Source organism: Gopherus evgoodei, chromosome 1, assembly GCF_007399415.2.
Source record: "Gopherus evgoodei ecotype Sinaloan lineage chromosome 1, rGopEvg1_v1.p, whole genome shotgun sequence".
In the NCBI taxonomy this organism is placed as follows: domain Eukaryota; kingdom Metazoa; phylum Chordata; order Testudines; family Testudinidae; genus Gopherus; species Gopherus evgoodei.
Window position 1 is genome coordinate 148,745,357 of NC_044322.1, and position 12,492 is coordinate 148,757,848.

The following is a 12,492-nucleotide window of genomic DNA, read 5'->3' on the forward strand; positions in this document are numbered from 1 at the left end:
GGCAGCTGAGACCCCGGCTGGCAGGAGCCGGTGGCTGGAACCCTAGAGTGGCAGCGGGCCGAGCCGCTCAGCCTGCTGCCTGCCTGGGGTTCCATTCACTCAGCCGGCGGCGGGCTGAGCAGCTCAGTCCGCTGCCAGTCTGGGATGCCGGCAGCTCTCAGCGGGGTGCCAGCAGCACTCAACCTGCTGCTTGTCTAGGGTTCCAGCTGTCGGCCCCACTCAGCCTCCTGCCTGCCTGGGTGAGCAGAACTCCAGGCTGGTAGCGGGCTGAGCAGTGCCAGCGGCCGGGATCCCGGCTGGCAGGAGCTGGGGGAAGGAACCCCAGACCGGCAGTGGGCTGAGCAGGGCCTGGGATCCTTGTCTGGGGTTCCAGCGCGCTGAGTGGGGCTGGTGGCTGGAACCCCAGACAAGGATCCCAGGCAAGGATCACACTACATTGATAAGATCTGCATTTTAATTTTATTTTAAATGAACCTTCTTAAATATTTTAAAAACCTTATTTACTTTCAATACAATAATAGTTTATTTACATAATATAGACATAGAGAGAGACCTTCTACAACCGTTAAAATGTATTACTAGCACACAAAACCTTAAATTACAGTGAACTTGGCACACCACTTCTGAAAGGTTGCCGACCCCTGGGTTAGACCAACCAACAAGAATGCACTTTTATGTAGGAATCTATGATTAAATCAAGTCTTCCTGACTAGTGTTTTAAATCAAATCCACCCTGTTGGGAGCCCAGCTCTGAAGGCAGAGTCACATCAGCACTAGTGGAGAAGTAAGGATGGCATGGTATGGTACTGCCATCCTTACTTCTGCGCTGCTGCCTGCAGAGCTGGGCCCTCAGCCAGCAGCCGCCGCTCTCCAGCTGCCCAACTCCAAGGGCAGCAGTGCAGAAGTAAAGGGTGGCATGATATCGTATTGCCACCCTTACTTCTGTGTTGCTGCTGGTGGAGCGCAGAAGTAAGGATGGCAACACTGCAACCCCTCTAAAATAACCTTGTGACACTCTCCCCCTCCCCCACACACAATTCCCTTTTGGGTCAGGAACCTCAATTTGAGAAACACTGGTCCCCATGAAATCTGTATAGTATAGGGTGAAAGAGACCAGATTTCACGGTCTGTGATGTGGTTTTCATGGTCATAAATTTGGAAGGGCCTCAGTTATGATAATGACGACAATTAGAAATATCACCAGCCCTATTACATTTCAGTGATACCTGTACAAACTTATATTTTGTTTTACCAGACAGTTGTTGTGATGCTTTGAGGCCACAAAGAAATCCAATTTTATGTCTTGAATGCAAATATTCCAAAGTGGTCATTTTAACGTGCTGATGGTATCATTGGTTATCCCTGTTTCTATGATAACAGCACCATCTGACTGCTCCACATCACACTTTATCTTGTAGAAGACACAATAAGCCTTCAAATGATGTACGATGTGCATGTGTGTAGAGAGGATACATAAAGTTGATCAAATCATTGGTGTCTGCCACTCACCTAACATTTATCACAACCACTGTAAAAAAAAGGGAAATGACCAGAAGTTTCTTTTTAATACATGTTCATACTATTGGGGATTTATATTTCTTGGCATAATGAAAACATAAATCCACATATTTTACAGTTTATGTTTTTTTCGTATCATATATTACAAAAAAGTAAATAAAGAATAAAACAAATGGAGTGCGAGCCATTTTTTTCCACAGCATTTTATCAGAACTGATAAAAGCTCATCTTTAGGACATGTCTCTAAACACATATAATGGGTGGGAAACAAGGTATTCAAAGCAAAGGAAGAATAAAAACTTAACAGAGTGGATTAGAGACAAAGATAGGCAGACTGAAGCTCTCGTATTTATTTTAACAGGAGGGGAAGTGCAAAAAATATAGAAAGCATATAAAAATTGCCGCAGGAGTCTTTTTCCTAGACTGCATTCACAAAAAGAAATGTCTGATTTCTTTTGTCGCTTTCTGTCAACAGTCTACTGCCACTTCCCAGGCATCTAAACCCTACAGCAACTAAGAATATGGATAGCAATCTCTAAGCTGGACTTCAGAAAGTCCACAACAATCACAATTCAGGTTTTTAATAAAGTGCTCTAAGAATCTTCTCATTGTCATACAACCAATCTTCCATTTTTATATGATACTGTCAAACTACTGAACTATGATTACAGTGTTATGTTGGTCATTGTAAGACAATACATAAGGGTAAAAAAAAAATCCCAGCTTGTTGGATCAACTTATTTGGTAAAACTTGACACATGATTTTATGAAGTCTACTTACTATGCAAATTATATTTGCAAGCAATTGAACTTTACTGCACTAATTCTATCGTTTTTAAAAACTTGTTTTAAATTTTGGAAAAGGTCTGCTCACCTGTTGGATCTGGGTCAATTAAAACATTCAGTAAACTGAAGAGCAGACATATGTAGTGGGATCTATCAGGTCTAACATATGTACAAGAGGGGACAGAATCAAGGAAAAAGATTAGTATTTTACCTCTCTTTTTCCCTTAAAGACCCAGTGTTACAAAAATTTTGGATTATAATACCTATACCAGCATCATACATTTCTTCTTTATCCAGAATATGTATGCACTCTTCAACTTTAGCCTACTTCTTTCAGTCTTTCAAGTGGCAAACTTCTGAAATCTAAGTGCCTGGTAGACATTAAAATAGTGGTTCTCAACCAGATGTACATGTACACTTGGGGGTATTCAGAAGTCTTCCAAGGGGTACATCAACTCATCTACACATATGCTTAGTTTTACTACAGGCATCATAAAAAGAACTAGCAAATCCAGTACAAACTAAAATTTCATGCCATCACTTGCTTATAATGCTCTATATACTATACACTGAAATGTAAGTACAATATTTATATTCCAATTGATTTATTTTATAATTCTTTAGCAAAAATTAGAAAGTAAGCAGTTTTTCAGTAACAGTGTGCTGTGACACTTGTATTTTTATGTCTGATTTTGCAAGCAAGTAGTTTAAGGTATGTCTACACTACCGGCCGGATACATGAGTAGTGATCGATTTATCGAGGATCGATGTATCACATCTCATCTAGACACGATACATCGATCCCCGAACACGCTCCCTGTCGACTTCGGAACTCCACCAAGGCGAGAGGCGGAAGCGGAGTCGACAGAGGGAGTGGCAGCCGTCAATCCCGCGCCGCGAGGACGCAAAGTAAGTCAATCTAACATACATTAACCTCAGCTATGCTATTCTCGTAGCTGAAGTTGCATATCTTAGATCGATCCCCCTCCCAGTGTAGAGCAGGCCTAAGTGAGGTTTAACTTGGGGGTACGTAAGGCAAATAAGATGCCTGAATGGGGAACGGTAGTCTAGAAAGATTGAGAGCCATTGCATGAAAATGTTAACATCAGAACCCCATCTTCTAAGTATTGATTGATACTAGAATGAGGCTACAGCCAAGATACCTGCTTATTCTTCATGAAGTAGACAGAACAGGACATTCAATATCACAGACATTTCTGCATCTATGTTAGCCTATAATTTGTTCAATTTAGGACAGATATGTGACAAATTTGCAGACAGTTACTGGCATCTTCAGCATTCGCTCTCCTTTGCAAGACCTGCTTTAAATAAATTATCTGAGGTTCAGCAGAATCTATTGAGTATCTTGTTCTGAAAATAATTTTGAGAAAGCACTTCTGACAGTCAAATAAATTTCTGCCCCAGCCTCCAGGAGGGATTTTTATTTTGTCTAACTCTCTCCTCATTTAGCTGTAATCCCTCACACATATGAATTGGCATTTGACATCTATTAGCATGCAATCTCAGCAAAACGGTTATCATCAGTCTTTCACAAGAAAGCCTCATTTCCCATATTCTTGATGCAGACAGATAGCACAAAATATATATTGTTTTTAAAATGTGGAGCATGCAGAAGATATGTATTACACAGCCATTAAAAGGGCACCTTCAACTGAAAAAAAGTAACTAACCTCTGATTGTTTGCTGCTATTTGTTGCTGAAAATAAACATCCAATATTAGTTTGGTTACACTGACCTAGGCAACTTTACTGCTTCCGCTGTATAACTGCCCACTTGGTTTTTGTGAGCCTTCTACACACCAAAGGGCGGAGGGGGGGGGGGAATATAACTGCAAACGCACAAACATTGGCAGAAATTTTTATTTTATACATTTGGGTCATTACCCCCAATGAAAAGTTCAAAAGGTGCCCAAGAAAAAAATAATATGGAGGCTCTGATACACAAAAAGGAAACCTCTCCATAGGGTTTATTCTCCATTATGTATGTTTTATTGGATTATTTGACAAAAATCTATGTTTTTCTTGATATATTCAAGCTGGACACATTACGTGGTTCAACTACAACAAGAAATTATTCCAGATTCTTAATATTAATTAAAGCTCATCTTACATTTTTGGAAAGATGTTTCTAAAAGTAAATAGGTCACTAGACTCAACTACAGTAAAGCATGAGAAAGTGTACACAACCCATTTAACATACTCAAATTTTATTAAGTTTGGAACTATATATACTCATTAGTTTTGGACATTCACTAAAACTTACCAGCTTTAGATTTCAAAAAAATGTACTAAGTATAGCAAACATTGAGTTAGTAGTTTGATTGTTGGTTGCTGTAAAAATAAAAACTTTTTTTTAAAAAACCTCAATGTTACCCAACTTAGAGATGTACTGGTTACAAGTACAAGTTTTATTCTCAACTTTTTCTCAGTAAAAATAGTATTAGGAGGTTCATGTTTATTATTGATTGTGTTTCCATATCAAAGGGGGCATAAGATGACACTGACAAGTCCTAACAACACACTACAGGACTCAAAAACCTGACTGGTTTGTATCTGGATGGTGTCTCGCCACCAGAAATATAGTTTCAGCAGGCCAGACTATAAGGAGGCTACTCAACCTACTTCAAGTCAAGTACAAGTGTAAATCTCTGCAGGACTGGGGCATCTGTCTTGAACTCATGGATCTCAGTTACATCCTAACCAAGTCCACTTAAAGCTACAGGGTTAGCGGAGGCAATATTGAAAATATCATTTGGTCTGCAGAATCTTTATTATCTATGATAATGCAAAAGCAAGAAAGGAATCTTGTCAGATTCCAAGACAAGTTGCTGCTTAGGGGAAAAAACGTATTTGTAAATTGAGAAAAATGTAATATAGAATCACAGACAAACAAAACACTACTTGCTACTTTTATGAAATTGTTTTCAGATTAGAACTGTGTTTTAGGCTTAAAAAAAACTGAGACATAAAAAGACTTTCTATGCATACTTCAACTTAATACTGACAGATTTTTAGGCCAAGAGAGAGACCATTATGATTACCTATATATGACCTCCTGCATAACACAGCCTACAGAACTTCACCTATTAAGTCCTGCATCATATTCAGTAAATTAACAGACTGAACTAGAAACGTATCAGAACCTGTCTTGATTAATAATTTCTCCAATACCTTCTACCATTATAATACACTACTTTTCTTGGATGCTGAAAATTCTTTGCCAGGACCACCTGTGATAAAATACCCCAATATGAAGTTTTGTTGCAGTTCACCTAAACTAAGAAACCTGCTTTTTAGGAGACTTTCTAGATCAATAAGCATGGACAAGTTTATTAACACCTAGGACAAAGTGCCAGTTTGATAAAATCACTTTTAGCTATACAATTTAGGCTATCAAGACTTATCAATGTCTCCTACTTCAAGAGCTCCTTCAGCATCTTTTTCATCTTATTTGCAAACCCATAGCCTCAGGGCTTGTCTTCACTGCAAAGTTTACTTGAGCTGTAAATTGAGTGTTGTCCCTAACTCAAGTCCCAACACCACAAAAAAACACTAACTCAAGCCGACTGGCTTGATAGGGGCATAGGCTCCAGTTAACAGAACTCTCAGCTGTTAATACAATAAGGCTACATTTACACTACATCCAGGATCAACACTCTGAGGCCATGTCTACATCTAAAATTTTGCAGCGCTGGTTGTTACAGCTGTATTAGTACAGCTGTATAGGGCCAGCGCTGCAGAGTGGCCACACTTACAGCAACCAGCGCTGCAAGTGGTGTTAGATGTGGCCACACTGCAGCGCTGTTGGGCGGCTTCAAGGGGGGTTCCGGGACCGAGAGAGCAAACCGGGAAAGGAAACCAGCTTCGCCGCGGTTTGCTCTCTCGGTCCCGGAGCCAGCCAGCAAACCGCAGGGAAGGAGACCTGCTTGCTCGGGGTTCCGGGACCGAGAGAGCAAACCGGGAACGCCGCGGTTTGCTCTCTCGGTCCCGGAGCCAGCCAGCAAACCGCGGGGAAGGAGACCTGCTTGCTCGGGGTTCCGGGACCGAGAGAGCAAACCGGGAACGCCGCGGTTTGCTCTCTCGGTCCCGGAGCCAGCCAGCAAACCGCAGGGAAGGAGACCTGCTTGCTCGGGGTTCCGGGACCGAGAGAGCAAACCGGGAACGCCGCGGTTTGCTCTCTCGGTCCCGGAGCCAGCCAGCAAACCGCGGGGAAGGAGACCTGCTTGCTCGGGGTTCCGGGACCGAGAGAGCAAACCGGGAACGCCGCGGTTTGCTCTCTCGGTCCCGGAGCCAGCCAGCAAACCGCGGGGAAGGAGACCTGCTTGCTCGGGGTTCCGGGACCGAGAGAGCAAACCGCGGCGAAGCTGGTTTCCTTTCCCGGTTTGCTCTCTCGGTCCCGGAACCCCGAGCAAGCAGGTCTCCTTCCCTGCGGTTTGCTGGCTGGCTCCGGGACCGAGAGGGCAAACCGGGAAAGGAAACCAGCTTGATTACCAGAGGCTTCCTCCTTCCACGGAGGTCAAGAAAAGCGCTGGTGAGTGTCTACATTGCATTACCAGCGCTGGATCACCAGCGCTGGATCCTCTACACCCGAGACAAAACGGGAGTACGGCCAGCGCTGCAAAGAGGGAGTTGCAGCGCTGGTGATGCCCTGCAGATGTGGACACTCTCAAAGTTGCAGCGCTGTAACTCCCTCACCAGCGCTGCAACTTTCTGATGTAGACAAGCCCTGAGATCCATCCACCGGTGGTCAATTTAGCAGGTCTACTGAAGACCTGCCAAATCAACAACAGATCACTCTCCAGTCGACCCCTATACTCTACCCCCAACAAAAAGAGTAAGGTAAGCCGACCAGACAGTGCAGACCCCGCGGTAACTCGACCTAAGTTGACTCCAGCTACGTTATTCACATAGCTGAAGTTGTGAAATGTAGGTCAACTTACCACAGTAGTGTAGACAGAGCCTAACACCTGAGTTAGGCAGTGTGACATTTCACAGTGGCCATTCTCATTCTGCCGTAATGACACAGCTTCAGTCAAGTCAATAGTTATTTTTTCTTATAAGCCACCCCACTATTATACAAGGCAGCAAAGATCCCTTGGTAATGCACAAGACAGAATAGTAGTGCACCATGCGTGCAACCTCACTATCACAAGTTCAATTCATAACTTAACCTGCAGAATATAAAATGACATGAACAGGAGAGAAGGAGAATTTTTATTTTACAAGTAAAAGCTATAGTTTCACTTTATAATATAGATACTTAAAACACAAAATACAAACCCCATTTTTCTACTACGTTTATAACTCATTTTATAAAATGAACAGAAGCTTTGCAAACAGAAACTTCAGGAGTTTTACTTAGGAAAGGAAAGCTTGTTATGTTATTCTATTGTAAGTAGAAAAAAATCAGTAGTTTAACTACCAAAATAAACTTTTTTAAAAAAGGTATGTTTTCCCTTGTAAGAGGGTTTAATTTAAAAAATACTCAAAATGTAAACTGCTCATATATACCAGTTATAGGCTACCAGTCTAACAATTGACAATTTGTACTTTTTTTTTGTATACTGTATGCCAGAGCTAAAAACAAAGATTCTCCACTGATAGTTGATAAATCAGCAGTGAGATTTGTCCTATTAATGTTCATATAAAATGAAAAATGAAAGTCATTGTAGAAAATCATGCTGACAAAGCTTCAGCAACAAATATTCACTGCATAGCCTACTGTAATAATTAGAAAAGCAACTACCATTTTTAAATGATTCCTCAGTTTAAAATAGGACATAAGACAATTAGCAAATGATGTTAACTGACAATATCATTTAATAATCTCCACAGCCACTTTTACGTAGACTTATAGAAAGATTAGTACAGTGTCTTGTTTTACTTTATTAAGAACCACCTTTAAACCTGGCACATATAGGCCATGCCACTTTTCCAAAGATAAAGGAACTGTATAGTACATTTCTGCAACTTTAAAATACAGTCATTCTTGGGCATATTAAACAGAAGCAAAAAAGGAAAAAAAAAGTCTTAGCTGCGGAAAAAAGCTGATATGGGATTACATGTCCTGTCTGAAGGAAGTGTAAACACACCCTCAAATAGCAATTTCAAAACAGCAGCAAAGCATCTATATTAGGCGTAATTAGGGTCTGTCTGCCCCTCTGCTATGTTTGACTGATTGCAGAACACAACACACAGGAGCTCAAGTCCAGCTCTGGGAGAGGCGTCCGGACAGAGCACAACCAGGCCATTGTTACCCCTTCTACGGCCAGAGCCAAACCCGCAGCAGCAGCAGGCTGCAGAGTCAGCACGCCGAAGAGTGGAAAGAGGCGGTGGCAACTCTCCCACCTGCAATGACTTACACCAGAAACAGCCAGACAATAGTTGTGGCCCGCGCAAGAAGCCACCTCCCAGTCACAGACCCGCGCGGCATCACCAGGCAACCCCCACGCCGCCCCCAAACACACGGAGCCCAAGTTTTGCTGTCCAGAGTGTGTGGAGGGAGGGAGGGAAGGAAGGACGAAGGGGGCACCACGCATCCATCACCCCCTCCCCAGCCCGTCAGAGGAGCGGCGGGTTCCCCCCCACCCCGCGGCTCGGAGCCTACAAGGAACAGTCACCCCAGCCCAGCCCCCGGTTCACCGCCAAGCCCCAGGGCACCGATGCCCTCGCGCCCCTTCGCAGCCGGGACCCATCGACCAGCACAGTCCCGCCCGCTTACCGTGCGCTGGGGGGCGGCGGCGGCAGCATGCCCGGCTCCCCCTCGCAATACACGGGGGAGGGGCGGGGGCTGCCCGGGACGCCCCCCTCCTCCTGGGTCCGGCGGGGGGACCGGGGAACTGGTCTCCAGGCAGCGCGAGCTCAGACGAGGGGGCGGGGTGGGGGGACTGTAGAGCACTGGGCGCGGCTGTAAAGCGCTTCCGGGATCCGGGCGGGCGGCCTAGCGTCAAGGGGAGGGGCCCAGCCCGCTCTGCCCAGGCGCCAACATGGCGCTGCCCAGGCCGGCTGGCCGCCGGTCCAAATATCGCGAGACTTGACGAGAAAAAGGCCCTCGGCGACGTGCGGCGGGGAGGGGTGAGCCAGGGGCTGTCCGGGCGCTGCAGCGAGCGTGGGCCCAAGAACCCTGGAGCAGGCCCAGTGTTCTGCACGCGCGGCGGCCGGCCGGCGAGTGCCGCCGGGGGCATGTTAGTTGCAGCCCAGCCAGAAAAAAATCCTGTGAGATTTAAGGCCTCACTCGGTGGAATCGCGGCTCCCATGTTGGGCCCTGCAGAGCCGGGGGGTCTCGCCGGGTTTTTTTGTTGTTGTTTTTCATTTTATGCCGTGGAAGGGCCGGCAACTCTCTTCCCTGAGGTGTGATACACACCGCCCCGCCCTAGCTGCAGGCCCACATGGGCAGAGCTGCCTGATGGGGTGGGGAGAGGGACCCATGGAACGGGAGGGGTCTAGTTTGCATTCGAGCCAGGAGTAGACTACAGACCGATGCTGGTATAACTACCTGGCTCAGAGGTGTGAACCCCCCTTCCCCCCGGGGGACACAGTTACACCAACCACATACACCATGTAGACAGCGCTAGGCCAATGGGAGAGCTGCTTCTGCTGATACAGCTACCACCTCTGGAAGCGGTGGATTAACTACGCTGAGGGAGAAGATCTCACGTCCACATAGTAGAGTCTTCGTTAAAGCACTTGAGTGGGGCAGCTGAGCTGCTGTAGCATTGAAGATGAAGACAAGCCCGCTGATTATAAGCTGCACTCACCTACATTAGCCAGGACCATCATTTGCTGCTGCACTCAGTACCTTCTGGCCTTGGTGTGTGGATCTGGAAATGAAATCTTTGCAGGCTAACTGAAGTTTATGCAAATTTTGAGTTTGCTTTTAATTAAATCTATCTTGTATCTATTCCATTTGTTGATCCATTTATACCTCATTAAAGGAAGAAATCCTCTCTGCAACTGTGTTTTAGCCTGGTATGCTAAGTGCAAATGGCACATTTTTAGAAGTTTTTTTCCACACTTTCAGTTTTCACTAGCAAGTTTGGAAATACCATTTTTTGATGTTTCAATTCCTTCTTGATTGTTGCAGAATTCCTTAAAGAGCTGATCCAAGTTAATAATTTCCTTCATTCTTTGTACTTCTTTTATAACTCAAGGTTTGGCAAACAAAGCTTCTTATGGAGGCCAATTTCAAACATCATAATGATGTTAGAAGAGGCCCTGAACCAATTATTAATGTACAAATGCAAAGTCATAAAACTTAATGAAGTCTTGCTTTACCTTCACTTTTTGGTGTGGTAGTAGTTTTTCCGTCAGTTGTTTGGCTCTGAATAGAGAAAACAGTCCTCTTTTTATGTTCAACATCTTCATCTTAACATGGGATGTCTATATACACATCAATAATGCCTAGTTTTGATTCCTCAAACTTAGTTGAAGACACAAGCCACATTGTGGAAAAAAACATGTAAATGCAGGAATACTCACCATCTTTGGTGAACATTTTCTTTTAAGCTGCTTGGCAAGACTCCCCTAGTGACTTGAAGTTGGCTGCAATTGCTGGCCAGTTTCTCAAAAGTCAGTTGACTGCTGGGTTAAGGGATAGCTCACTTGTATTCACATGTCACCATACTTCTTTCCATTCAATTTCAACACAAAAAAAACCCCTGAATTCTCTGAGCTTTGCAGGGACAGAAAAATGGTTGTAAATTTTCAATAAAATCATTTTTATGTCAACTGATAGCCCACAATACTTGCAAATGTGAGTTTGATTGGCTATGTGTATAGGGAAGTTCATCTCGAATGCAATCATTTTCAGCACATAACAACTGATACTCCAAGTTGTGTTTACCATAGTTCATATTTGCATTATCATCAGAGTATGCAGTAATACAATTCATGTTAAGCTTGTGTTTATCTAGGCTGGTCTTTATAACACAATGAATGCCTCTTGCAGATTCATCATAGTCTTCATAAAAATTGAGCAACTTGACTGAACACCACGTGATATGGTAAAGTATTGCAAGCACATCAGAAACATCTGTTCTCTTTACTTGAGGTGTCAGTTGCTATGGCAAAATACATAGGCTGTTTTGATAGTGAGGGCAATAAATCCCATAAACAATTCCTCACAGACTTTGGGACCAAAACATTAGTCACTAATAGCTCTGCCTTGGTTCTTCTACAAGACAATTTATTAACGTAGGAATCCCAAAAATATTTCGCAAGCAAGCATATTGCCATAGTCCATGCTCTTCCAATTAAGGCTGTATTTAACTGTGTGGTAAATAGCTGCAATTTCACACTCTGCAATTCTGTCTCTTTCAGTGTTTGAAGAGACAAAGAATTTGCTAATATTTGTCAGACCTTTAATTTGTATGTTTTTCTCCTATAAGTTTTGCTTCTATGCCTGATGAATTCATTTGGAATTCATCAGTGAATGTATGGCAGCACAAAGTACAAAAGCTTTTATCAGAATTGCTACTGACAGGTTTTACCCAGCTATATTTTTCTTCCCATTGACGTTTTTATATAGTCTCTTTCTTCTGTTTAGGCTCAGGACTGTCTGAAGTTCCCACTAATATTGCAAGGCAGCCAGGCTGCTGCATCCGGTCCCACTGGAGCTTTCTCTGTGTGGCTGGATCCGCCCATAGATACAGAGTTGCAGGAACTGAGCCTGGACATGACAAGTTGGAGCGTTCATCCCACTGTCCTGGCCAAATTCCAATATGGAAAATTACATTGGAGATCCCTAAATCTCCTCCCTCCCCTCTGCTGCAGTTGCTATTGCATAATTAGCTTCCCGTTCACATCCCATCCTAAATCACTATACGGTATTGTAGCTGAACGGCTGACATGTTTCACTCTAGAGCAGATGCAGTTTGGAGGTGAATAAAGTCCCTCCTGAGACAAACCCCAATACCCCTTTTTGAAGAGAAACTTCCATGGAGGCCAGTGAGAGTTTTGAGTGAGTGGACGTTATAGAAATGGTACTCAAAGTAAGGTTGGAAAAGACCTTGGGATCATCCTGAATGGCAAGCACAGGGCATATGTGGAGCTTAGGAAAGGGTTCCTCTTCTACCCTTCCCAGCTGAAGAGCTGCTGGTGCCACTGAAATTTGGCTGTTCACTCTTGGTCCATCTATGAATGGTGGAGTGACTTAGTGCACGGGTTGAAA

General features: G+C 43.9%; 1 protein-coding gene across 6 annotated transcripts in view; it reads right to left on the reverse strand.

Moving 5' to 3' along the window:
- Nucleotides 1-9,222, reverse strand: part of TAB3 (TGF-beta activated kinase 1 (MAP3K7) binding protein 3) — a 71,788-nt gene extending 62,566 nt beyond the window's left edge. For 5 of the 6 annotated variants that reach the window (XM_030575425.1, XM_030575435.1, XM_030575429.1 and 2 more), the window contains exon 1: nt 9,046-9,221. The gene's annotated coding sequence lies outside the window, so the exon portion shown is untranslated. Of the gene's footprint in view, nt 1-9,045 lie in introns of all 6 variants that reach the window. The other variant, XM_030575441.1, reaches the window with a different exon arrangement.
- Nucleotides 9,223-12,492: the final 3,270 nt, after the last annotated feature.